Here is a 22,063-nt window from a genome sequence, read left to right as displayed (position 1 = left end):
ATTAAATGCAAAGTGTTTTTCTAGTGTGGTTTCAGGTATGGTTTTAAAATCGCCTTTTGGAATAAAAGGGGTCCTCGTTCCTTTCTTCCAAAGAAAGAGATCGGGTAAGGAGGGTCCAACTTTGAGCTTCATGGACATTGGCCCTTGGTCTGTGCATTCCAGCCCACTACATGCCAAGAAGATTCCTGCAAGCGTGTCTGTTTCTGTAGTGTAGTGGTTATCACGTTCGCTTTACACACGAAAGGTCCCTGGTTCGAGACCGGGCAGAAACAGCAGCTTTCTGTTTTTCACACAGTTTGCATTTACTCTCTCAATTTATAGGAAAGCTGAGATAATGGAAGCTGTCTATCCCTCACCAGCGTGACGTACTGTGCTCCAGGGGTATCAGTGACAGCTCAAAAAGAGAAGTGACGATAGTTTGCGCTATTCGTTTGCACGTCCTTGTGTACTGAAGGTTGGGCCTACTTCATGAAAGCAAGGCATGAGAGCAGAAATGGTTTTATTGACCTCACCGAGAGCATACACCTAGAACAAACAAAATGTCTGAAGGATAGAGGCATTTTCATTTCTTGTTCGATGACGGCCATGGAAAAGACAGCAACCATATTGCAGAAGAGAGCAGCATGTGCAGTTGCTTGCTTTGGGTGAAGCATTCACTAACTCGCTGCCAATAACCCCCGGAGCCGGTGCGAAAGGCGACTCTTGTGTGCCTCGGCTTGTTGGTCTAGGGGTATGATTCTCGCTTAGGGTGCGAGAGGTCCCGGGTTCAAATCCCGGACGAGCCCTTTTTCAGAGGTAAACATACGAATCCTACTCAAAACTCACAATGCCTGACTATTTCTCATTACACTCGCCGCATTGTTGCACAAAATATTTTGAACCTCATAAGAAACATGGATCACCATGCTTTTTCTGCCTTCATGCTTAGTCTGTGTGTGTCCCAGGTGATGCTTTCCCAAGCTGTACTTGCTGGCATTTAGGCATCAGATATTTGTCTGTCGATGCCTGCATAAGTCAATTTTTAATACGTCTAATTGCAAGTATGTTGGCTGATATCTCTGCAGTTTTCACACTTGCTCCTCGCTTTCTGAGTGGCTGCTGATACAGCAGAATAGAAGTAGAGAGAACCCTTGAGAGGAACCTTGCTCTAACAGTAAAACACAGCAAGTGAGTTTCTGTAGTGTAGTGGTCATCACGTTCGCCTAACACGCGAAAGGTCCCCGGTTCGAGACCGGGCAGAAACACTGTGCATGAGCTGCTTTTATGTGCACCCTCTAAAACCTTATTATCTCAATGCAAGCTTAAGAAGAGGCGGTCCTTGAACCCAGCGAGCCATGGGAAACTTCCTTTACTTTTGCAAGACGAAACAAAGTAATCCGCATCCATCAGTGGTCGCTCTTGTGCCTAGCTTTTTTTTTGTCATGCCATGTTGTATTGTGGGGTCTTTACACTTGTGACATTGCTGTGAACGTTGTAAGTGCAAACATTGGCAGGTGCAGTCAGAAGAGTCAGATCTGTGCACACCCAGGGCTGTCAGGATGGCTGAGTGGTCTAAGGCGCCAGACTCAAGAGAGCTTGATCTTCAGTGCAACTGAGACTTCTGGTCTCCTCATGGAGGCGTGGGTTCAAATCCCACTTCTGACAGGTTTCTTTTACACCCTTAAATCGTCCTGTTTTTTGCAGTGCATTCCCCACACACCACAATCTTTGCACGGACCTGTAACATATGACGAGAAATCCACCAACGATCAGGCTGGGCCCTCAATCACAATTCCATGTATTCCTGGAAGGGACACCTCAGGCACACCTTCCGTTAAATTTGCACTCCATCACACAAACTGCCGTGCTGGTTTCTCATTAAGCAGTTGATCCCATCTTTGTTGTGAGGCTCTCCTGCCACCTTTTGGGCGGAGAAGGCACTGTCCCTGCAACAACACAGGCAGACATGTTCAACAGGGCTTCCTGGTTATGTGGGAGGAGCAGATTGTCATTGGTCCCCCCTTGCGAATTTTAATTTACATAAGGAAGACAGAGAGGTATCTGGGAGTAGGCAGTACACACGGACATTGAACTCTATCTTGTGATTTGCAGCCAATTCTAGATTGAGGCAGGAGGAAAGGAGGTGACTTGCCCAAAAATGGCCATCCTGGGAATTCAGCCACCCTGGGGCTCCCAGGTTAGTGTTTCAGTCCTGCGAGCCACTCATATAAATCTCGCCTGATCGAGCCTGATCGAGCGCTGAGTGAGCGTGTTTGAATCCAAGAATCAAATGCCTCTGTCTTAGGAGCAAGAATTGGCAGGCCCTCCCTTGCATCTGGGGTGGAAGTCTATGGGGCAAGTGTCCAGGACTTGCAGTAGAGTACAAGTGCCAGAAAGTTCCTGCAGTTCTCATCAGCGCCTTTTTTCTGCTCTCTGGCAGCTAGGATATCGACTGATCCCTTCCTTGCAAGAGAGAAAAAAACAACACCTTGAGAGAAAACATGACTTTTTGTGGTTCACATAGAGAGAGAGCAGCCAAATAGCCCTGCTTTGTTTCTGAAAGACGCATCAGAAATTGCTTAAAATGCCAACTGGGGAATCAGGCTCGTTGGTCTAGGGGTATGATTCTCGCTTTGGGTGCGAGAGGTCCCGGATTCAAATCCCGGACGAGCCCATGCTGTGGAATTATTTTTAGGCTTCTTATTATATAGGGCCATTTCTTCTTTTCAATGCTATAAGACGCCGTGTATGGTGAGAAAGTTCCTTTCCCTCTACGCTATTTCCCACTTTTGGCGTATAGAATTTCAGTGCCGGACTTCTTTGCAACTGCTTTTCTGGGGTGGACCATCAGTGTAGGAAAATTAAATGCAAAGTGTTTTTCTAGTGTGGTTTCAGGTATGGTTTTAAAATCGCCTTTTGGAATAAAAGGGGTCCTCGTTCCTTTCTTCCAAAGAAAGAGATCGGGTAAGGAGGGTCCAACTTTGAGCTTCATGGACATTGGCCCTTGGTCTGTGCATTCCAGCCCACTACATGCCAAGCAGATTCCTGCAAGTGTGTCTGTTTCTGTAGTGTAGTGGTTATCACGTTCGCTTTACACGCGAAAGGTCCCTGGTTCGAGACCGGGCAGAAAGAGCAGTTTTCTGTTCTTCACACAGTTTGCATTTACTCTCTCAATTTATAGGAAAGCTGAGATAATGGAAGCTGTCTATCCCTCACCAGCGTGACGTACTGCGCTCCAGGGGTATCAGTGACAGCTCAAAAAGAGAAGTGACGATAGTTTGCGCTATTCGTTTGCACGTCCTTGTGTACTGAAGGTTGGGCCTACTTCATGAAAGCAAGGCATGAGAGCAGAAATGGTTTTATTGACCTCACCGAGAGCATACACCTAGAACAAACAAAATGTCTGAAGGATAGAGGCATTTTCATTTCTTGTTCGATGACGGCCATGGAAAAGACAGCAACCATATTGCAGAAGAGAGCAGCATGTGCAGTTGCTTGCTTTGGGTGAAGCATTCACTAACTCGCTGCCAATAACCCCCGGAGCCGGTGCGAAAGGCAACTCTTGTGTGCCTCGGCTCGTTGGTCTAGGGGTATGATTCTCGCTTAGGGTGCGAGAGGTCCCGGGTTCAAATCCCGGACGAGCCCTTTTTCAGAGGTAAACATACGAATCCTACTCAAAACTCACAATGCCTGACTATTTCTCATTACACTCGCCGCATTGTTGCACAAAATATTTTGAACCTCATAAGAAACATGGATCACCATGCTTTTTCTGCCTTCATGCTTAGTCTGTGTGTGTCCCAGGTGATGCTTTCCCAAGCTGTACTTGCTGGCATTTAGGCATCAGATATTTGTCTGTCGATGCCTGCATAAGTCAATTTTTAATACGTCTAATTGCAAGTATGTTGGCTGATATCTCTGCAGTTTTCACACTTGCTCCTCGCTTTCTGAGTGGCTGCTGATACAGCAGAATAGAAGTAGAGAGAACCCTTGAGAGGAACCTTGCTCTAACAGTAAAACACAGCAAGTGAGTTTCTGTAGTGTAGTGGTCATCACGTTCGCCTAACACGCGAAAGGTCCCCGGTTCGAGACCGGGCAGAAACACTGTGCATGAGCTGCTTTTATGTGCACCCTCTAAAACCTTATTATCTCAATGCAAGCTTAAGAAGAGGCTGTCTTTGAACCCAGCGAGCCATGGGAAACTTCCTTTACTTTTGCAAGACGAAACAAAGTAATCCGCATCCATCAGTGGTCGCTCTTGTGAATAGCTTTTTTTTTTGTCATGCCATGTTGTATTGTGGGGTCTTTACACTTGTGACATTGCTGTGAACGTTGTAAGTGCAAACATTGGCAGGTGCAGTCAGAAGAGTCAGATCTGTGCACATCCAGGGCTGTCAGGATGGCCGAGTGGTCTAAGGCGCCAGACTCAAGAGAGCTTGATCTTCAGTGCAACTGAGACTTCTGGTCTCCTCATGGAGGCGTGGGTTCAAATCCCACTTCTGACAGGTTTCTTTTACACCCTTAAATCGTCCTGTTTTTTGCAGTGCATTCCCCACACACCACAATCTTTGCACGGACCTGTAACATATGACGAGAAATCCACCAACGATCAGGCTGGGCCCTCAATCACAATTCCATGTATTCCTGGAAGGGACACCTCAGGCACACCTTCAGTTAAATTTGCACTCCATCACACAAACTGCCGTGCTGGTTTCTCATTAAGCAGTTGATCCCATCTTTGTTGTGAGGCTCTCCTGCCACCTTTTGGGCGGAGAAGGCACTGTCCCTGCAACAACACAGGCAGACATGTTCAACAGGGCTTCCTGGTTATGTGGGAGGAGCAGATTGTCATTGGTCCCCCCTTGCGAATTTTAATTTACATAAGGAAGACAGAGAGGTATCTGGGAGTAGGCAGTACACAAGGACATTGAACTCTATCTTGTGATTTGCAGCCAATTCTAGATTGAGGCAGGAGGAAAGGAGGTGACTTGCCCAAAAATGGCCATCCTGGGAATTCAGCCACCCTGGGGCTCCCAGGTTAGTGTTTCAGTCCTGCGAGCCACTCATATAAATCTCGCCTGATCGAGCCTGATCGAGCGCTGAGTGAGCGTGTTTGAATCCAAGAATCAAATGCCTCTGTCTTAGGAGCAAGAATTGGCAGGCCCTCCCTTGCATCTGGGGTGGAAGTCTATGGGGCAAGTGTCCAGGACTTGCAGTAGAGTACAAGTGCCAGAAAGTTCCTGCAGTTCTCATCAGCGCCTTTTTTCTGCTCTCTGGCAGCTAGGATATCGACTGATCCCTTCCTTGCAAGAGAGAAAAAAACAACACCTTGAGAGAAAACATGACTTTTTGTGGTTCACATAGAGAGAGAGCAGCCAAATAGCCCTGCTTTGTTTCTGAAAGACGCATCAGAAATTGCTTAAAATGCCAACTGGGGAATCAGGCTCGTTGGTCTAGGGGTATGATTCTCGCTTCGGGTGCGAGAGGTCCCGGATTCAAATCCCGGACGAGCCCATGCTGTGGAATTATTTTTAGGCTTCTTATTATATAGGGCCATTTCTTCTTTTCAATGCTATAAGACGCCGTGTATGGTGAGAAAGTTCCTTTCCCTCTACGCTATTTCCCACTTTTGGCGTATAGAATTTCAGTGCCGGACTTCTTTGCAACTGCTTTTCTGGGGTGGACCATCAGTGTAGGAAAATTAAATGCAAAGTGTTTTTCTAGTGTGGTTTCAGGTATGGTTTTAAAATCGCCTTTTGGAATAAAAGGGGTCCTCGTTCCTTTCTTCCAAAGAAAGAGATCGGGTAAGGAGGGTCCAACTTTGAGCTTCATGGACATTGGCCCTTGGTCTGTGCATTCCAGCCCACTACATGCCAAGCAGATTCCTGCAAGTGTGTCTGTTTCTGTAGTGTAGTGGTTATCACGTTCGCTTTACACGCGAAAGGTCCCTGGTTCGAGACCGGGCAGAAAGAGCAGTTTTCTGTTTTTCACACAGTTTGCATTTACTCTCTCAATTTATAGGAAAGCTGAGATAATGGAAGCTGTCTATCCCTCACCAGCGTGACGTACTGCGCTCCAGGGGTATCAGTGACAGCTCAAAAAGAGAAGTGACGATAGTTTGCGCTATTCGTTTGCACGTCCTTGTGTACTGAAGGTTGGGCCTACTTCATGAAAGCAAGGCATGAGAGCAGAAATGGTTTTATTGACCTCACCGAGAGCATACACCTAGAACAAACAAAATGTCTGAAGGATAGAGGCATTTTCATTTCTTGTTCGATGACGGCCATGGAAAAGACAGCAACCATATTGCAGAAGAGAGCAGCATGTGCAGTTGCTTGCTTTGGGTGAAGCATTCACTAACTCGCTGCCAATAACCCCCGGAGCCGGTGCGAAAGGCAACTCTTGTGTGCCTCGGCTCGTTGGTCTAGGGGTATGATTCTCGCTTAGGGTGCGAGAGGTCCCGGGTTCAAATCCCGGACGAGCCCTTTTTCAGAGGTAAACATACGAATCCTACTCAAAACTCACAATGCCTGACTATTTCTCATTACACTCGCCGCATTGTTGCACAAAATATTTTGAACCTCATAAGAAACATGGATCACCATGCTTTTTCTGCCTTCATGCTTAGTCTGTGTGTGTCCCAGGTGATGCTTTCCCAAGCTGTACTTGCTGGCATTTAGGCATCAGATATTTGTCTGTCGATGCCTGCATAAGTCAATTTTTAATACGTCTAATTGCAAGTATGTTGGCTGATATCTCTGCAGTTTTCACACTTGCTCCTCGCTTTCTGAGTGGCTGCTGATACAGCAGAATAGAAGTAGAGAGAACCCTTGAGAGGAACCTTGCTCTAACAGTAAAACACAGCAAGTGAGTTTCTGTAGTGTAGTGGTCATCACGTTCGCCTAACACGCGAAAGGTCCCCGGTTCGAGACCGGGCAGAAACACTGTGCATGAGCTGCTTTTATGTGCACCCTCTTAAACCTTATTATCTCAATGCAAGCTTAAGAAGAGGCGGTCTTTGAACCCAGCGAGCCATGGGAAACTTCCTTTACTTTTGCAAGACGAAACAAAGTAATCCGCATCCATCAGTGGTCGCTCTTGTGAATAGCTTTTTTTTTTGTCATGCCATGTTGTATTGTGGGGTCTTTACACTTGTGACATTGCTGTGAACGTTGTAAGTGCAAACATTGGCAGGTGCAGTCAGAAGAGTCAGATCTGTGCACATCCAGGGCTGTCAGGATGGCCGAGTGGTCTAAGGCGCCAGACTCAAGAGAGCTTGATCTTCAGTGCAACTGAGACTTCTGGTCTCCTCATGGAGGCGTGGGTTCAAATCCCACTTCTGACAGGTTTCTTTTACACCCTTAAATCGTCCTGTTTTTTGCAGTGCATTCCCCACACACCACAATCTTTGCACGGACCTGTAACATATGACGAGAAATCCACCAACGATCAGGCTGGGCCCTCAATCACAATTCCATGTATTCCTGGAAGGGACACCTCAGGCACACCTTCAGTTAAATTTGCACTCCATCACACAAACTGCCGTGCTGGTTTCTCATTAAGCAGTTGATCCCATCTTTGTTGTGAGGCTCTCCTGCCACCTTTTGGGCGGAGAAGGCACTGTCCCTGCAACAACACAGGCAGACATGTTCAACAGGGCTTCCTGGTTATGTGGGAGGAGCAGATTGTCATTGGTCCCCCCTTGCGAATTTTAATTTACATAAGGAAGACAGAGAGGTATCTGGGAGTAGGCAGTACACAAGGACATTGAACTCTATCTTGTGATTTGCAGCCAATTCTAGATTGAGGCAGGAGGAAAGGAGGTGACTTGCCCAAAAATGGCCATCCTGGGAATTCAGCCACCCTGGGGCTCCCAGGTTAGTGTTTCAGTCCTGCGAGCCACTCATATAAATCTCGCCTGATCGAGCCTGATCGAGCGCTGAGTGAGCGTGTTTGAATCCAAGAATCAAATGCCTCTGTCTTAGGAGCAAGAATTGGCAGGCCCTCCCTTGCATCTGGGGTGGAAGTCTATGGGGCAAGTGTCCAGGACTTGCAGTAGAGTACAAGTGCCAGAAAGTGCCTGCAGTTCTCATCAGCGCCTTTTTTCTGCTCTCTGGCAGCTAGGATATCGACTGATCCCTTCCTTGCAAGAGTGAAAAAAACAACACCTTGAGAGAAAACATGACTTTTTGTGGTTCACATAGAGAGAGAGCAGCCAAATAGCCCTGCTTTGTTTCTGAAAGACGCATCAGAAATTGCTTAAAATGCCGACTGGGGAATCAGGCTCGTTGGTCTAGTGGTATGATTCTCGCTTCGGGTGCGAGAGGTCCCGGGTTCAAATCCCGGACGAGCCCATGCTGTGGAATTATTTTTAGGCTGCTTATTATATAGGGCCATTTCTTCTTTTCAATGCTATAAGACGCCGTGTATGGTGAGAAAGTTCCTTTCCCTCTACGCTATTTCCCACTTTTGGCGTATAGAATTTCAGTGCCGGACTTCTTTGCAACTGCTTTTCTGGGGTGGACCATCAGTGTAGGAAAATTAAATGCAAAGTGTTTTTCTAGTGTGGTTTCAGGTATGGTTTTAAAATCGCCTTTTGGAATAAAAGGGGTCCTCGTTCCTTTCTTCCAAAGAAAGAGATCGGGTAAGGAGGGTCCAACTTTGAGCTTCATGGACATTGGCCCTTGGTCTGTGCATTCCAGCCCACTACATGCCAAGAAGATTCCTGCAAGCGTGTCTGTTTCTGTAGTGTAGTGGTTATCACGTTCGCTTTACACGCGAAAGGTCCCTGGTTCGAGACCGGGCAGAAACAGCAGCTTTCTGTTTTTCACACAGTTTGCATTTACTCTCTCAATTTATAGGAAAGCTGAGATAATGGAAGCTGTCTATCCCTCACCAGCGTGACGTACTGTGCTCCAGGGGTATCAGTGACAGCTCAAAAAGAGAAGTGACGATAGTTTGCGCTATTCGTTTGCACGTCCTTGTGTACTGAAGGTTGGGCCTACTTCATGAAAGCAAGGCATGAGAGCAGAAATGGTTTTATTGACCTCACCGAGAGCATACACCTAGAACAAACAAAATGTCTGAAGGATAGAGGCATTTTCATTTCTTGTTCGATGACGGCCATGGAAAAGACAGCAACCATATTGCAGAAGAGAGCAGCATGTGCAGTTGCTTGCTTTGGGTGAAGCATTCACTAACTCGCTGCCAATAACCCCCGGAGCCGGTGCGAAAGGCAACTCTTGTGTGCCTCGGCTCGTTGGTCTAGGGGTATGATTCTCGCTTAGGGTGCGAGAGGTCCCGGGTTCAAATCCCGGACGAGCCCTTTTTCAGAGGTAAACATACGAATCCTACTCAAAACTCACAATGCCTGACTATTTCTCATTACACTCGCCGCATTGTTGCACAAAATATTTTGAACCTCATAAGAAACATGGATCACCATGCTTTTTCTGCCTTCATGCTTAGTCTGTGTGTGTCCCAGGTGATGCTTTCCCAAGCTGTACTTGCTGGCATTTAGGCATCAGATATTTGTCTGTCGATGCCTGCATAAGTCAATTTTTAATACGTCTAATTGCAAGTATGTTGGCTGATATCTCTGCAGTTTTCACACTTGCTCCTCGCTTTCTGAGTGGCTGCTGATACAGCAGAATAGAAGTAGAGAGAACCCTTGAGAGGAACCTTGCTCTAACAGTAAAACACAGCAAGTGAGTTTCTGTAGTGTAGTGGTCATCACGTTCGCCTAACACGCGAAAGGTCCCCGGTTCGAGACCGGGCAGAAACACTGTGCATGAGCTGCTTTTATGTGCACCCTCTAAAACCTTATTATCTCAATGCAAGCTTAAGAAGAGGCGGTCTTTGAACCCAGCGAGCCATGGGAAACTTCCTTTACTTTTGCAAGACGAAACAAAGTAATCCGCATCCATCAGTGGTCGCTCTTGTGAATAGCTTTTTTTTTTGTCATGCCATGTTGTATTGTGGGGTCTTTACACTTGTGACATTGCTGTGAACGTTGTAAGTGCAAACATTGGCAGGTGCAGTCAGAAGAGTCAGATCTGTGCACATCCAGGGCTGTCAGGATGGCCGAGTGGTCTAAGGCGCCAGACTCAAGAGAGCTTGATCTTCAGTGCAACTGAGACTTCTGGTCTCCTCATGGAGGCGTGGGTTCAAATCCCACTTCTGACAGGTTTCTTTTACACCCTTAAATCGTCCTGTTTTTTGCAGTGCATTCCCCACACACCACAATCTTTGCACGGACCTGTAACATATGACGAGAAATCCACCAACGATCAGGCTGGGCCCTCAATCACAATTCCATGTATTCCTGGAAGGGACACCTCAGGCACACCTTCAGTTAAATTTGCACTCCATCACACAAACTGCCGTGCTGGTTTCTCATTAAGCAGTTGATCCCATCTTTGTTGTGAGGCTCTCCTGCCACCTTTTGGGCGGAGAAGGCACTGTCCCTGCAACAACACAGGCAGACATGTTTAACAGGGCTTCCTGGTTATGTGGGAGGAGCAGATTGTCATTGGTCCCCCCTTGCGAATTTTAATTTACATAAGGAAGACAGAGAGGTATCTGGGAGTAGGCAGTACACAAGGACATTGAACTCTATCTTGTGATTTGCAGCCAATTCTAGATTGAGGCAGGAGGAAAGGAGGTGACTTGCCCAAAAATGGCCATCCTGGGAATTCAGCCACCCTGGGGCTCCCAGGTTAGTGTTTCAGTCCTGCGAGCCACTCATATAAATCTCGCCTGATCGAGCCTGATCGAGCGCTGAGTGAGCGTGTTTGAATCCAAGAATCAAATGCCTCTGTCTTAGGAGCAAGAATTGGCAGGCCCTCCCTTGCATCTGGGGTGGAAGTCTATGGGGCAAGTGTCCAGGACTTGCAGTAGAGTACAAGTGCCAGAAAGTGCCTGCAGTTCTCATCAGCGCCTTTTTTCTGCTCTCTGGCAGCTAGGATATCGACTGATCCCTTCCTTGCAAGAGTGAAAAAAACAACACCTTGAGAGAAAACATGACTTTTTGTGGTTCACATAGAGAGAGAGCAGCCAAATAGCCCTGCTTTGTTTCTGAAAGACGCATCAGAAATTGCTTAAAATGCCGACTGGGGAATCAGGCTCGTTGGTCTAGTGGTATGATTCTCGCTTCGGGTGCGAGAGGTCCCGGGTTCAAATCCCGGACGAGCCCATGCTGTGGAATTATTTTTAGGCTGCTTATTATATAGGGCCATTTCTTCTTTTCAATGCTATAAGACGCCGTGTATGGTGAGAAAGTTCCTTTCCCTCTACGCTATTTCCCACTTTTGGCGTATAGAATTTCAGTGCCGGACTTCTTTGCAACTGCTTTTCTGGGGTGGACCATCAGTGTAGGAAAATTAAATGCAAAGTGTTTTTCTAGTGTGGTTTCAGGTATGGTTTTAAAATCGCCTTTTGGAATAAAAGGGGTCCTCGTTCCTTTCTTCCAAAGAAAGAGATCGGGTAAGGAGGGTCCAACTTTGAGCTTCATGGACATTGGCCCTTGGTCTGTGCATTCCAGCCCACTACATGCCAAGAAGATTCCTGCAAGCGTGTCTGTTTCTGTAGTGTAGTGGTTATCACGTTCGCTTTACACGCGAAAGGTCCCTGGTTCGAGACCGGGCAGAAACAGCAGCTTTCTGTTTTTCACACAGTTTGCATTTACTCTCTCAATTTATAGGAAAGCTGAGATAATGGAAGCTGTCTATCCCTCACCAGCGTGACGTACTGTGCTCCAGGGGTATCAGTGACAGCTCAAAAAGAGAAGTGACGATAGTTTGCGCTATTCGTTTGCACGTCCTTGTGTACTGAAGGTTGGGCCTACTTCATGAAAGCAAGGCATGAGAGCAGAAATGGTTTTATTGACCTCACCGAGAGCATACACCTAGAACAAACAAAATGTCTGAAGGATAGAGGCATTTTCATTTCTTGTTCGATGACGGCCATGGAAAAGACAGCAACCATATTGCAGAAGAGAGCAGCATGTGCAGTTGCTTGCTTTGGGTGAAGCATTCACTAACTCGCTGCCAATAACCCCCGGAGCCGGTGCGAAAGGCGACTCTTGTGTGCCTCGGCTCGTTGGTCTAGGGGTATGATTCTCGCTTAGGGTGCGAGAGGTCCCGGGTTCAAATCCCGGACGAGCCCTTTTTCAGAGGTAAACATACGAATCCTACTCAAAACTCACAATGCCTGACTATTTCTCATTACACTCGCCGCATTGTTGCACAAAATATTTTGAACCTCATAAGAAACATGGATCACCATGCTTTTTCTGCCTTCATGCTTAGTCTGTGTGTGTCCCAGGTGATGCTTTCCCAAGCTGTACTTGCTGGCATTTAGGCATCAGATATTTGTCTGTCGATGCCTGCATAAGTCAATTTTTAATACGTCTAATTGCAAGTATGTTGGCTGATATCTCTGCAGTTTTCACACTTGCTCCTCGCTTTCTGAGTGGCTGCTGATACAGCAGAATAGAAGTAGAGAGAACCCTTGAGAGGAACCTTGCTCTAACAGTAAAACACAGCAAGTGAGTTTCTGTAGTGTAGTGGTCATCACGTTCGCCTAACACGCGAAAGGTCCCCGGTTCGAGACCGGGCAGAAACACTGTGCATGAGCTGCTTTTATGTGCACCCTCTAAAACCTTATTATCTCAATGCAAGCTTAAGAAGAGGCGGTCCTTGAACCCAGCGAGCCATGGGAAACTTCCTTTACTTTTGCAAGACGAAACAAAGTAATCCGCATCCATCAGTGGTCGCTCTTGTGCCTAGCTTTTTTTTTGTCATGCCATGTTGTATTGTGGGGTCTTTACACTTGTGACATTGCTGTGAACGTTGTAAGTGCAAACATTGGCAGGTGCAGTCAGAAGAGTCAGATCTGTGCACACCCAGGGCTGTCAGGATGGCCGAGTGGTCTAAGGCGCCAGACTCAAGAGAGCTTGATCTTCAGTGCAACTGAGACTTCTGGTCTCCTCATGGAGGCGTGGGTTCAAATCCCACTTCTGACAGGTTTCTTTTACACCCTTAAATCGTCCTGTTTTTTGCAGTGCATTCCCCACACACCACAATCTTTGCACGGACCTGTAACATATGACGAGAAATCCACCAACGATCAGGCTGGGCCCTCAATCACAATTCCATGTATTCCTGGAAGGGACACCTCAGGCACACCTTCCGTTAAATTTGCACTCCATCACACAAACTGCCGTGCTGGTTTCTCATTAAGCAGTTGATCCCATCTTTGTTGTGAGGCTCTCCTGCCACCTTTTGGGCGGAGAAGGCACTGTCCCTGCAACAACACAGGCAGACATGTTCAACAGGGCTTCCTGGTTATGTGGGAGGAGCAGATTGTCATTGGTCCCCCCTTGCGAATTTTAATTTACATAAGGAAGACAGAGAGGTATCTGGGAGTAGGCAGTACACACGGACATTGAACTCTATCTTGTGATTTGCAGCCAATTCTAGATTGAGGCAGGAGGAAAGGAGGTGACTTGCCCAAAAATGGCCATCCTGGGAATTCAGCCACCCTGGGGCTCCCAGGTTAGTGTTTCAGTCCTGCGAGCCACTCATATAAATCTCGCCTGATCGAGCCTGATCGAGCGCTGAGTGAGCGTGTTTGAATCCAAGAATCAAATGCCTCTGTCTTAGGAGCAAGAATTGGCAGGCCCTCCCTTGCATCTGGGGTGGAAGTCTATGGGGCAAGTGTCCAGGACTTGCAGTAGAGTACAAGTGCCAGAAAGTGCCTGCAGTTCTCATCAGCGCCTTTTTTCTGCTCTCTGGCAGCTAGGATATCGACTGATCCCTTCCTTGCAAGAGTGAAAAAAACAACACCTTGAGAGAAAACATGACTTTTTGTGGTTCACATAGAGAGAGAGCAGCCAAATAGCCCTGCTTTGTTTCTGAAAGACGCATCAGAAATTGCTTAAAATGCCGACTGGGGAATCAGGCTCGTTGGTCTAGTGGTATGATTCTCGCTTCGGGTGCGAGAGGTCCCGGGTTCAAATCCCGGACGAGCCCATGCTGTGGAATTATTTTTAGGCTGCTTATTATATAGGGCCATTTCTTCTTTTCAATGCTATAAGACGCCGTGTATGGTGAGAAAGTTCCTTTCCCTCTACGCTATTTCCCACTTTTGGCGTATAGAATTTCAGTGCCGGACTTCTTTGCAACTGCTTTTCTGGGGTGGACCATCAGTGTAGGAAAATTAAATGCAAAGTGTTTTTCTAGTGTGGTTTCAGGTATGGTTTTAAAATCGCCTTTTGGAATAAAAGGGGTCCTCGTTCCTTTCTTCCAAAGAAAGAGATCGGGTAAGGAGGGTCCAACTTTGAGCTTCATGGACATTAGCCCTTGGTCTGTGCATTCCAGCCCACTACATGCCAAGAAGATTCCTGCAAGCGTGTCTGTTTCTGTAGTGTAGTGGTTATCACGTTCGCTTTACACGCGAAAGGTCCCTGGTTCGAGACCGGGCAGAAACAGCAGCTTTCTGTTTTTCACACAGTTTGCATTTACTCTCTCAATTTATAGGAAAGCTGAGATAATGGAAGCTGTCTATCCCTCACCAGCGTGACGTACTGTGCTCCAGGGGTATCAGTGACAGCTCAAAAAGAGAAGTGACGATAGTTTGCGCTATTCGTTTGCACGTCCTTGTGTACTGAAGGTTGGGCCTACTTCATGAAAGCAAGGCATGAGAGCAGAAATGGTTTTATTGACCTCACCGAGAGCATACACCTAGAACAAACAAAATGTCTGAAGGATAGAGGCATTTTCATTTCTTGTTCGATGACGGCCATGGAAAAGACAGCAACCATATTGCAGAAGAGAGCAGCATGTGCAGTTGCTTGCTTTGGGTGAAGCATTCACTAACTCGCTGCCAATAACCCCCGGAGCCGGTGCGAAAGGCAACTCTTGTGTGCCTCGGCTCGTTGGTCTAGGGGTATGATTCTCGCTTAGGGTGCGAGAGGTCCCGGGTTCAAATCCCGGACGAGCCCTTTTTCAGAGGTAAACATACGAATCCTACTCAAAACTCACAATGCCTGACTATTTCTCATTACACTCGCCGCATTGTTGCACAAAATATTTTGAACCTCATAAGAAACATGGATCACCATGCTTTTTCTGCCTTCATGCTTAGTCTGTGTGTGTCCCAGGTGATGCTTTCCCAAGCTGTACTTGCTGGCATTTAGGCATCAGATATTTGTCTGTCGATGCCTGCATAAGTCAATTTTTAATACGTCTAATTGCAAGTATGTTGGCTGATATCTCTGCAGTTTTCACACTTGCTCCTCGCTTTCTGAGTGGCTGCTGATACAGCAGAATAGAAGTAGAGAGAACCCTTGAGAGGAACCTTGCTCTAACAGTAAAACACAGCAAGTGAGTTTCTGTAGTGTAGTGGTCATCACGTTCGCCTAACACGCGAAAGGTCCCCGGTTCGAGACCGGGCAGAAACACTGTGAATGAGCTGCTTTTATGTGCACCCTCTAAAACCTTATTATCTCAATGCAAGCTTAAGAAGAGGCGGTCTTTGAACCCAGCGAGCCATGGGAAACTTCCTTTACTTTTGCAAGACGAAACAAAGTAATCCGCATCCATCAGTGGTCGCTCTTGTGAATAGCTTTTTTTTTTGTCATGCCATGTTGTATTGTGGGGTCTTTACACTTGTGACATTGCTGTGAACGTTGTAAGTGCAAACATTGGCAGGTGCAGTCAGAAGAGTCAGATCTGTGCACATCCAGGGCTGTCAGGATGGCCGAGTGGTCTAAGGCGCCAGACTCAAGAGAGCTTGATCTTCAGTGCAACTGAGACTTCTGGTCTCCTCATGGAGGCGTGGGTTCAAATCCCACTTCTGACAGGTTTCTTTTACACCCTTAAATCGTCCTGTTTTTTGCAGTGCATTCCCCACACACCACAATCTTTGCACGGACCTGTAACATATGACGAGAAATCCACCAACGATCAGGCTGGGCCCTCAATCACAATTCCATGTATTCCTGGAAGGGACACCTCAGGCACACCTTCAGTTAAATTTGCACTCCATCACACAAACTGCCGTGCTGGTTTCTCATTAAGCAGTTGATCCCATCTTTGTTGTGAGGCTCTCCTGCCACCTTTTGGGCGGAGAAGGCACTGTCCCTGCAACAACACAGGCAGACATGTTCAACAGGGCTTCCTGGTTATGTGGGAGGAGCAGATTGTCATTGGTCCCCCCTTGCGAATTTTAATTTACATAAGGAAGACAGAGAGGTATCTGGGAGTAGGCAGTACACAAGGACATTGAACTCTATCTTGTGATTTGCAGCCAATTCTAGATTGAGGCAGGAGGAAAGGAGGTGACTTGCCCAAAAATGGCCATCCTGGGAATTCAGCCACCCTGGGGCTCCCAGGTTAGTGTTTCAGTCCTGCGAGCCACTCATATAAATCTCGCCTGATCGAGCCTGATCGAGCGCTGAGTGAGCGTGTTTGAATCCAAGAATCAAATGCCTCTGTCTTAGGAGCAAGAATTGGCAGGCCCTCCCTTGCATCTGGGGTGGAAGTCTATGGGGCAAGTGTCCAGGACTTGCAGTAGAGTACAAGTGCCAGAAAGTGCCTGCAGTTCTCATCAGCGCCTTTTTTCTGCTCTCTGGCAGCTAGGATATCGACTGATCCCTTCCTTGCAAGAGTGAAAAAAACAACACCTTGAGAGAAAACATGACTTTTTGTGGTTCACATAGAGAGAGAGCAGCCAAATAGCCCTGCTTTGTTTCTGAAAGACGCATCAGAAATTGCTTAAAATGCCGACTGGGGAATCAGGCTCGTTGGTCTAGTGGTATGATTCTCGCTTCGGGTGCGAGAGGTCCCGGGTTCAAATCCCGGACGAGCCCATGCTGTGGAATTATTTTTAGGCTGCTTATTATATAGGGCCATTTCTTCTTTTCAATGCTATAAGACGCCGTGTATGGTGAGAAAGTTCCTTTCCCTCTACGCTATTTCCCACTTTTGGCGTATAGAATTTCAGTGCCGGACTTCTTTGCAACTGCTTTTCTGGGGTGGACCATCAGTGTAGGAAAATTAAATGCAAAGTGTTTTTCTAGTGTGGTTTCAGGTATGGTTTTAAAATCGCCTTTTGGAATAAAAGGGGTCCTCGTTCCTTTCTTCCAAAGAAAGAGATCGGGTAAGGAGGGTCCAACTTTGAGCTTCATGGACATTGGCCCTTGGTCTGTGCATTCCAGCCCACTACATGCCAAGAAGATTCCTGCAAGCGTGTCTGTTTCTGTAGTGTAGTGGTTATCACGTTCGCTTTACACGCGAAAGGTCCCTGGTTCGAGACCGGGCAGAAACAGCAGCTTTCTGTTTTTCACACAGTTTGCATTTACTCTCTCAATTTATAGGAAAGCTGAGATAATGGAAGCTGTCTATCCCTCACCAGCGTGACGTACTGTGCTCCAGGGGTATCAGTGACAGCTCAAAAAGAGAAGTGACGATAGTTTGCGCTATTCGTTTGCACGTCCTTGTGTACTGAAGGTTGGGCCTACTTCATGAAAGCAAGGCATGAGAGCAGAAATGGTTTTATTGACCTCACCGAGAGCATACACCTAGAACAAACAAAATGTCTGAAGGATAGAGGCATTTTCATTTCTTGTTCGATGACGGCCATGGAAAAGACAGCAACCATATTGCAGAAGAGAGCAGCATGTGCAGTTGCTTGCTTTGGGTGAAGCATTCACTAACTCGCTGCCAATAACCCCCGGAGCCGGTGCGAAAGGCGACTCTTGTGTGCCTCGGCTCGTTGGTCTAGGGGTATGATTCTCGCTTAGGGTGCGAGAGGTCCCGGGTTCAAATCCCGGACGAGCCCTTTTTCAGAGGTAAACATACGAATCCTACTCAAAACTCACAATGCCTGACTATTTCTCATTACACTCGCCGCATTGTTGCACAAAATATTTTGAACCTCATAAGAAACATGGATCACCATGCTTTTTCTGCCTTCATGCTTAGTCTGTGTGTGTCCCAGGTGATGCTTTCCCAAGCTGTACTTGCTGGCATTTAGGCATCAGATATTTGTCTGTCGATGCCTGCATAAGTCAATTTTTAATACGTCTAATTGCAAGTATGTTGGCTGATATCTCTGCAGTTTTCACACTTGCTCCTCGCTTTCTGAGTGGCTGCTGATACAGCAGAATAGAAGTAGAGAGAACCCTTGAGAGGAACCTTGCTCTAACAGTAAAACACAGCAAGTGAGTTTCTGTAGTGTAGTGGTCATCACGTTCGCCTAACACGCGAAAGGTCCCCGGTTTGAGACCGGGCAGAAACACTGTGCATGAGCTGCTTTTATGTGCACCCTCTAAAACCTTATTATCTCAATGCAAGCTTAAGAAGAGGCGGTCCTTGAACCCAGCGAGCCATGGGAAACTTCCTTTACTTTTGCAAGACGAAACAAAGTAATCCGCATCCATCAGTGGTCGCTCTTGTGCCTAGCTTTTTTTTTGTCATGCCATGTTGTATTGTGGGGTCTTTACACTTGTGACATTGCTGTGAACGTTGTAAGTGCAAACATTGGCAGGTGCAGTCAGAAGAGTCAGATCTGTGCACACCCAGGGCTGTCAGGATGGCCGAGTGGTCTAAGGCGCCAGACTCAAGAGAGCTTGATCTTCAGTGCAACTGAGACTTCTGGTCTCCTCATGGAGGCGTGGGTTCAAATCCCACTTCTGACAGGTTTCTTTTACACCCTTAAATCGTCCTGTTTTTTGCAGTGCATTCCCCACACACCACAATCTTTGCACGGACCTGTAACATATGACGAGAAATCCACCAACGATCAGGCTGGGCCCTCAATCACAATTCCATGTATTCCTGGAAGGGACACCTCAGGCACACCTTCCGTTAAATTTGCACTCCATCACACAAACTGCCGTGCTGGTTTCTCATTAAGCAGTTGATCCCATCTTTGTTGTGAGGCTCTCCTGCCACCTTTTGGGCGGAGAAGGCACTGTCCCTGCAACAACACAGGCAGACATGTTCAACAGGGCTTCCTGGTTATGTGGGAGGAGCAGATTGTCATTGGTCCCCCCTTGCGAATTTTAATTTACATAAGGAAGACAGAGAGGTATCTGGGAGTAGGCAGTACACACGGACATTGAACTCTATCTTGTGATTTGCAGCCAATTCTAGATTGAGGCAGGAGGAAAGGAGGTGACTTGCCCAAAAATGGCCATCCTGGGAATTCAGCCACCCTGGGGCTCCCAGGTTAGTGTTTCAGTCCTGCGAGCCACTCATATAAATCTCGCCTGATCGAGCCTGATCGAGCGCTGAGTGAGCGTGTTTGAATCCAAGAATAAAATGCCTCTGTCTTAGGAGCAAGAATTGGCAGGCCCTCCCTTGCATCTGGGGTGGAAGTCTATGGGGCAAGTGTCCAGGACTTGCAGAGGAGTACAAGTGCCAAAAAGTGCCACAGTTCTCATCAGCGCCTTTTTTCTGCTCTCTGGCAGCTAGGATATCGACTGATCCCTTCCTTGCAAGAGTGAAAAAAACAACACCTTGAGAGAAAACATGACTTTTTGTGGTTCACATAGAGAGAGAGCAGCCAAATAGCCCTGCTTTGTTTCTGAAAGACGCATCAGAAATTGCTTAAAATGCCGACTGGGGAATCAGGCTCGTTGGTCTAGGGGTATGATTCTCGCTTCGGGTGCGAGAGGTCCCGGGTTCAAATCCCGGACGAGCCCATGCTGTGGAATTATTTTTAGGCTGCTTATTATATAGGGCCATTTCTTCTTTTCAATGCTATAAGACGCCGTGTATGGTGAGAAAGCTCCTTTCCCTCTACGCTATTTCCCACTTTTGGCGTATAGAATTTCAGTGCCGGACTTCTTTGCAACTGCTTTTCTGGGGTGGACCATCAGTGTAGGAAAATTAAATGCAAAGTGTTTTTCTAGTGTGGTTTCAGGTATGGTTTTAAAATCGCCTTTTGGAATAAAAGGGGTCCTCGTTCCTTTCTTCCAAAGAAAGAGATCGGGTAAGGAGGGTCCAACTTTGAGCTTCATGGACATTGGCCCTTGGTCTGTGCATTCCAGCCCACTACATGCCAAGAAGATTCCTGCAAGCGTGTCTGTTTCTGTAGTGTAGTGGTTATCACGTTCGCTTTACACACGAAAGGTCCCTGGTTCGAGACCGGGCAGAAACAGCAGCTTTCTGTTTTTCACACAGTTTGCATTTACTCTCTCAATTTATAGGAAAGCTGAGATAATGGAAGCTGTCTATCCCTCACCAGCGTGACGTACTGTGCTCCAGGGGTATCAGTGACAGCTCAAAAAGAGAAGTGACGATAGTTTGCGCTATTCGTTTGCACGTCCTTGTGTACTGAAGGTTGGGCCTACTTCATGAAAGCAAGGCATGAGAGCAGAAATGGTTTTATTGACCTCACCGAGAGCATACACCTAGAACAAACAAAATGTCTGAAGGATAGAGGCATTTTCATTTCTTGTTCGATGACGGCCATGGAAAAGACAGCAACCATATTGCAGAAGAGAGCAGCATGTGCAGTTGCTTGCTTTGGGTGAAGCATTCACTAACTCGCTGCCAATAACCCCCGGAGCCGGTGCGAAAGGCGACTCTTGTGTGCCTCGGCTCGTTGGTCTAGGGGTATGATTCTCGCTTAGGGTGCGAGAGGTCCCGGGTTCAAATCCCGGACGAGCCCTTTTTCAGAGGTAAACATACGAATCCTACTCAAAACTCACAATGCCTGACTATTTCTCATTACACTCGCCGCATTGTTGCACAAAATATTTTGAACCTCATAAGAAACATGGATCACCATGCTTTTTCTGCCTTCATGCTTAGTCTGTGTGTGTCCCAGGTGATGCTTTCCCAAGCTGTACTTGCTGGCATTTAGGCATCAGATATTTGTCTGTCGATGCCTGCATAAGTCAATTTTTAATACGTCTAATTGCAAGTATGTTGGCTGATATCTCTGCAGTTTTCACACTTGCTCCTCGCTTTCTGAGTGGCTGCTGATACAGCAGAATAGAAGTAGAGAGAACCCTTGAGAGGAACCTTGCTCTAACAGTAAAACACAGCAAGTGAGTTTCTGTAGTGTAGTGGTCATCATGTTCGCCTAACACGCGAAAGGTCCCCGGTTCGAGACCGGGCAGAAACACTGTGCGTGAGCTGCTTTTATGTGCACCCTCTAAAACCTTATTATCTCAATGCAAGCTTAAGAAGAGGCGGTCCTTGAACCCAGCGAGCCATGGGAAACTTCCTTTACTTTTGCAAGACGAAACAAAGTAATCCGCATCCATCAGTGGTCGCTCTTGTGCCTAGCTTTTTTTTTGTCATGCCATGTTGTATTGTGGGGTCTTTACACTTGTGACATTGCTGTGAACGTTGTAAGTGCAAACATTGGCAGGTGCAGTCAGAAGAGTCAGATCTGTGCACACCCAGGGCTGTCAGGATGGTCGAGTGGTCTAAGGCGCCAGACTCAAGAGAGCTTGATCTTCAGTGCAACTGAGACTTCTGGTCTCCTCATGGAGGCGTGGGTTCAAATCCCACTTCTGACAGGTTTCTTTTACACCCTTAAATCGTCCTGTTTTTTGCAGTGCATTCCCCACACACCACAATCTTTGCACGGACCTGTAACATATGACGAGAAATCCACCAACGATCAGGCTGGGCCCTCAATCACAATTCCATGTATTCCTGGAAGGGACACCTCAGGCACACCTTCCGTTAAATTTGCACTCCATCACACAAACTGCCGTGCTGGTTTCTCATTAAGCAGTTGATCCCATCTTTGTTGTGAGGCTCTCCTGCCACCTTTTGGGCGGAGAAGGCACTGTCCCTGCAACAACACAGGCAGACATGTTCAACAGGGCTTCCTGGTTATGTGGGAGGAGCAGATTGTCATTGGTCCCCCCTTGCGAATTTTAATTTACATAAGGAAGACAGAGAGGTATCTGGGAGTAGGCAGTACACACGGACATTGAACTCTATCTTGTGATTTGCAGCCAATTCTAGATTGAGGCAGGAGGAAAGGAGGTGACTTGCCCAAAAATGGCCATCCTGGGAATTCAGCCACCCTGGGGCTCCCAGGTTAGTGTTTC

The 22,063-nt window shown here is 47.1% G+C and overlaps 31 non-coding genes across 31 annotated transcripts; all 31 read left to right on the top strand.

Moving 5' to 3' along the window:
* Window positions 1–713: 713 nt before the first annotated feature.
* TRNAP-AGG (transfer RNA proline (anticodon AGG)) lies at window positions 714–785 on the top strand. Its single transcript has one exon. It is a non-coding gene; the product is annotated as a tRNA-Pro (tRNA).
* Window positions 786–1,171: 386 nt separating this feature from the next.
* TRNAV-AAC (transfer RNA valine (anticodon AAC)) lies at window positions 1,172–1,244 on the top strand. The gene has a single exon. It is a non-coding gene; the product is annotated as a tRNA-Val (tRNA).
* Window positions 1,245–3,552: 2,308 nt separating this feature from the next.
* TRNAP-AGG (transfer RNA proline (anticodon AGG)) lies at window positions 3,553–3,624 on the top strand. The gene has a single exon. It is a non-coding gene; the product is annotated as a tRNA-Pro (tRNA).
* A 386-nt stretch (window positions 3,625–4,010) lies between these two features.
* On the top strand, window positions 4,011–4,083 carry TRNAV-AAC (transfer RNA valine (anticodon AAC)). The gene has a single exon. It is a non-coding gene; the product is annotated as a tRNA-Val (tRNA).
* A 289-nt stretch (window positions 4,084–4,372) lies between these two features.
* On the top strand, window positions 4,373–4,484 carry TRNAL-CAA (transfer RNA leucine (anticodon CAA)). Its single transcript has 2 exons — window positions 4,373–4,410; window positions 4,439–4,484. It is a non-coding gene; the product is annotated as a tRNA-Leu (tRNA).
* A 1,908-nt stretch (window positions 4,485–6,392) lies between these two features.
* Window positions 6,393–6,464, top strand: TRNAP-AGG (transfer RNA proline (anticodon AGG)). Its single transcript has one exon. It is a non-coding gene; the product is annotated as a tRNA-Pro (tRNA).
* A 386-nt stretch (window positions 6,465–6,850) lies between these two features.
* On the top strand, window positions 6,851–6,923 carry TRNAV-AAC (transfer RNA valine (anticodon AAC)). The gene has a single exon. It is a non-coding gene; the product is annotated as a tRNA-Val (tRNA).
* Window positions 6,924–7,212: 289 nt separating this feature from the next.
* Window positions 7,213–7,324, top strand: TRNAL-CAA (transfer RNA leucine (anticodon CAA)). The gene is made up of 2 exons: window positions 7,213–7,250; window positions 7,279–7,324. It is a non-coding gene; the product is annotated as a tRNA-Leu (tRNA).
* A 937-nt stretch (window positions 7,325–8,261) lies between these two features.
* On the top strand, window positions 8,262–8,333 carry TRNAP-CGG (transfer RNA proline (anticodon CGG)). Its single transcript has one exon. It is a non-coding gene; the product is annotated as a tRNA-Pro (tRNA).
* A 385-nt stretch (window positions 8,334–8,718) lies between these two features.
* Window positions 8,719–8,791, top strand: TRNAV-UAC (transfer RNA valine (anticodon UAC)). The gene has a single exon. It is a non-coding gene; the product is annotated as a tRNA-Val (tRNA).
* Window positions 8,792–9,232: 441 nt separating this feature from the next.
* On the top strand, window positions 9,233–9,304 carry TRNAP-AGG (transfer RNA proline (anticodon AGG)). The gene has a single exon. It is a non-coding gene; the product is annotated as a tRNA-Pro (tRNA).
* Window positions 9,305–9,690: 386 nt separating this feature from the next.
* Window positions 9,691–9,763, top strand: TRNAV-AAC (transfer RNA valine (anticodon AAC)). Its single transcript has one exon. It is a non-coding gene; the product is annotated as a tRNA-Val (tRNA).
* A 289-nt stretch (window positions 9,764–10,052) lies between these two features.
* Window positions 10,053–10,164, top strand: TRNAL-CAA (transfer RNA leucine (anticodon CAA)). The gene is made up of 2 exons: window positions 10,053–10,090; window positions 10,119–10,164. It is a non-coding gene; the product is annotated as a tRNA-Leu (tRNA).
* A 937-nt stretch (window positions 10,165–11,101) lies between these two features.
* Window positions 11,102–11,173, top strand: TRNAP-CGG (transfer RNA proline (anticodon CGG)). Its single transcript has one exon. It is a non-coding gene; the product is annotated as a tRNA-Pro (tRNA).
* Window positions 11,174–11,558: 385 nt separating this feature from the next.
* On the top strand, window positions 11,559–11,631 carry TRNAV-UAC (transfer RNA valine (anticodon UAC)). Its single transcript has one exon. It is a non-coding gene; the product is annotated as a tRNA-Val (tRNA).
* A 441-nt stretch (window positions 11,632–12,072) lies between these two features.
* Window positions 12,073–12,144, top strand: TRNAP-AGG (transfer RNA proline (anticodon AGG)). The gene has a single exon. It is a non-coding gene; the product is annotated as a tRNA-Pro (tRNA).
* Window positions 12,145–12,530: 386 nt separating this feature from the next.
* On the top strand, window positions 12,531–12,603 carry TRNAV-AAC (transfer RNA valine (anticodon AAC)). The gene has a single exon. It is a non-coding gene; the product is annotated as a tRNA-Val (tRNA).
* A 288-nt stretch (window positions 12,604–12,891) lies between these two features.
* On the top strand, window positions 12,892–13,003 carry TRNAL-CAA (transfer RNA leucine (anticodon CAA)). Its single transcript has 2 exons — window positions 12,892–12,929; window positions 12,958–13,003. It is a non-coding gene; the product is annotated as a tRNA-Leu (tRNA).
* A 937-nt stretch (window positions 13,004–13,940) lies between these two features.
* On the top strand, window positions 13,941–14,012 carry TRNAP-CGG (transfer RNA proline (anticodon CGG)). The gene has a single exon. It is a non-coding gene; the product is annotated as a tRNA-Pro (tRNA).
* A 385-nt stretch (window positions 14,013–14,397) lies between these two features.
* On the top strand, window positions 14,398–14,470 carry TRNAV-UAC (transfer RNA valine (anticodon UAC)). The gene has a single exon. It is a non-coding gene; the product is annotated as a tRNA-Val (tRNA).
* A 441-nt stretch (window positions 14,471–14,911) lies between these two features.
* TRNAP-AGG (transfer RNA proline (anticodon AGG)) lies at window positions 14,912–14,983 on the top strand. The gene has a single exon. It is a non-coding gene; the product is annotated as a tRNA-Pro (tRNA).
* Window positions 14,984–15,369: 386 nt separating this feature from the next.
* TRNAV-AAC (transfer RNA valine (anticodon AAC)) lies at window positions 15,370–15,442 on the top strand. Its single transcript has one exon. It is a non-coding gene; the product is annotated as a tRNA-Val (tRNA).
* Window positions 15,443–15,731: 289 nt separating this feature from the next.
* TRNAL-CAA (transfer RNA leucine (anticodon CAA)) lies at window positions 15,732–15,843 on the top strand. The gene is made up of 2 exons: window positions 15,732–15,769; window positions 15,798–15,843. It is a non-coding gene; the product is annotated as a tRNA-Leu (tRNA).
* Window positions 15,844–16,780: 937 nt separating this feature from the next.
* TRNAP-CGG (transfer RNA proline (anticodon CGG)) lies at window positions 16,781–16,852 on the top strand. Its single transcript has one exon. It is a non-coding gene; the product is annotated as a tRNA-Pro (tRNA).
* A 385-nt stretch (window positions 16,853–17,237) lies between these two features.
* TRNAV-UAC (transfer RNA valine (anticodon UAC)) lies at window positions 17,238–17,310 on the top strand. Its single transcript has one exon. It is a non-coding gene; the product is annotated as a tRNA-Val (tRNA).
* A 441-nt stretch (window positions 17,311–17,751) lies between these two features.
* TRNAP-AGG (transfer RNA proline (anticodon AGG)) lies at window positions 17,752–17,823 on the top strand. The gene has a single exon. It is a non-coding gene; the product is annotated as a tRNA-Pro (tRNA).
* Window positions 17,824–18,209: 386 nt separating this feature from the next.
* TRNAV-AAC (transfer RNA valine (anticodon AAC)) lies at window positions 18,210–18,282 on the top strand. The gene has a single exon. It is a non-coding gene; the product is annotated as a tRNA-Val (tRNA).
* A 288-nt stretch (window positions 18,283–18,570) lies between these two features.
* TRNAL-CAA (transfer RNA leucine (anticodon CAA)) lies at window positions 18,571–18,682 on the top strand. Its single transcript has 2 exons — window positions 18,571–18,608; window positions 18,637–18,682. It is a non-coding gene; the product is annotated as a tRNA-Leu (tRNA).
* A 936-nt stretch (window positions 18,683–19,618) lies between these two features.
* TRNAP-CGG (transfer RNA proline (anticodon CGG)) lies at window positions 19,619–19,690 on the top strand. Its single transcript has one exon. It is a non-coding gene; the product is annotated as a tRNA-Pro (tRNA).
* An 899-nt stretch (window positions 19,691–20,589) lies between these two features.
* Window positions 20,590–20,661, top strand: TRNAP-AGG (transfer RNA proline (anticodon AGG)). The gene has a single exon. It is a non-coding gene; the product is annotated as a tRNA-Pro (tRNA).
* Window positions 20,662–21,047: 386 nt separating this feature from the next.
* TRNAV-AAC (transfer RNA valine (anticodon AAC)) lies at window positions 21,048–21,120 on the top strand. Its single transcript has one exon. It is a non-coding gene; the product is annotated as a tRNA-Val (tRNA).
* The last annotated feature ends 943 nt before the right edge of the window (window positions 21,121–22,063 follow it).

This window comes from Triturus cristatus, chromosome 10 (genome assembly GCF_964204655.1).
Source record: "Triturus cristatus chromosome 10, aTriCri1.1, whole genome shotgun sequence".
Classification (NCBI taxonomy): Eukaryota; Metazoa; Chordata; class Amphibia; order Caudata; family Salamandridae; genus Triturus; species Triturus cristatus.
This window is presented reverse-complemented; position numbering and strand designations above follow the sequence as displayed.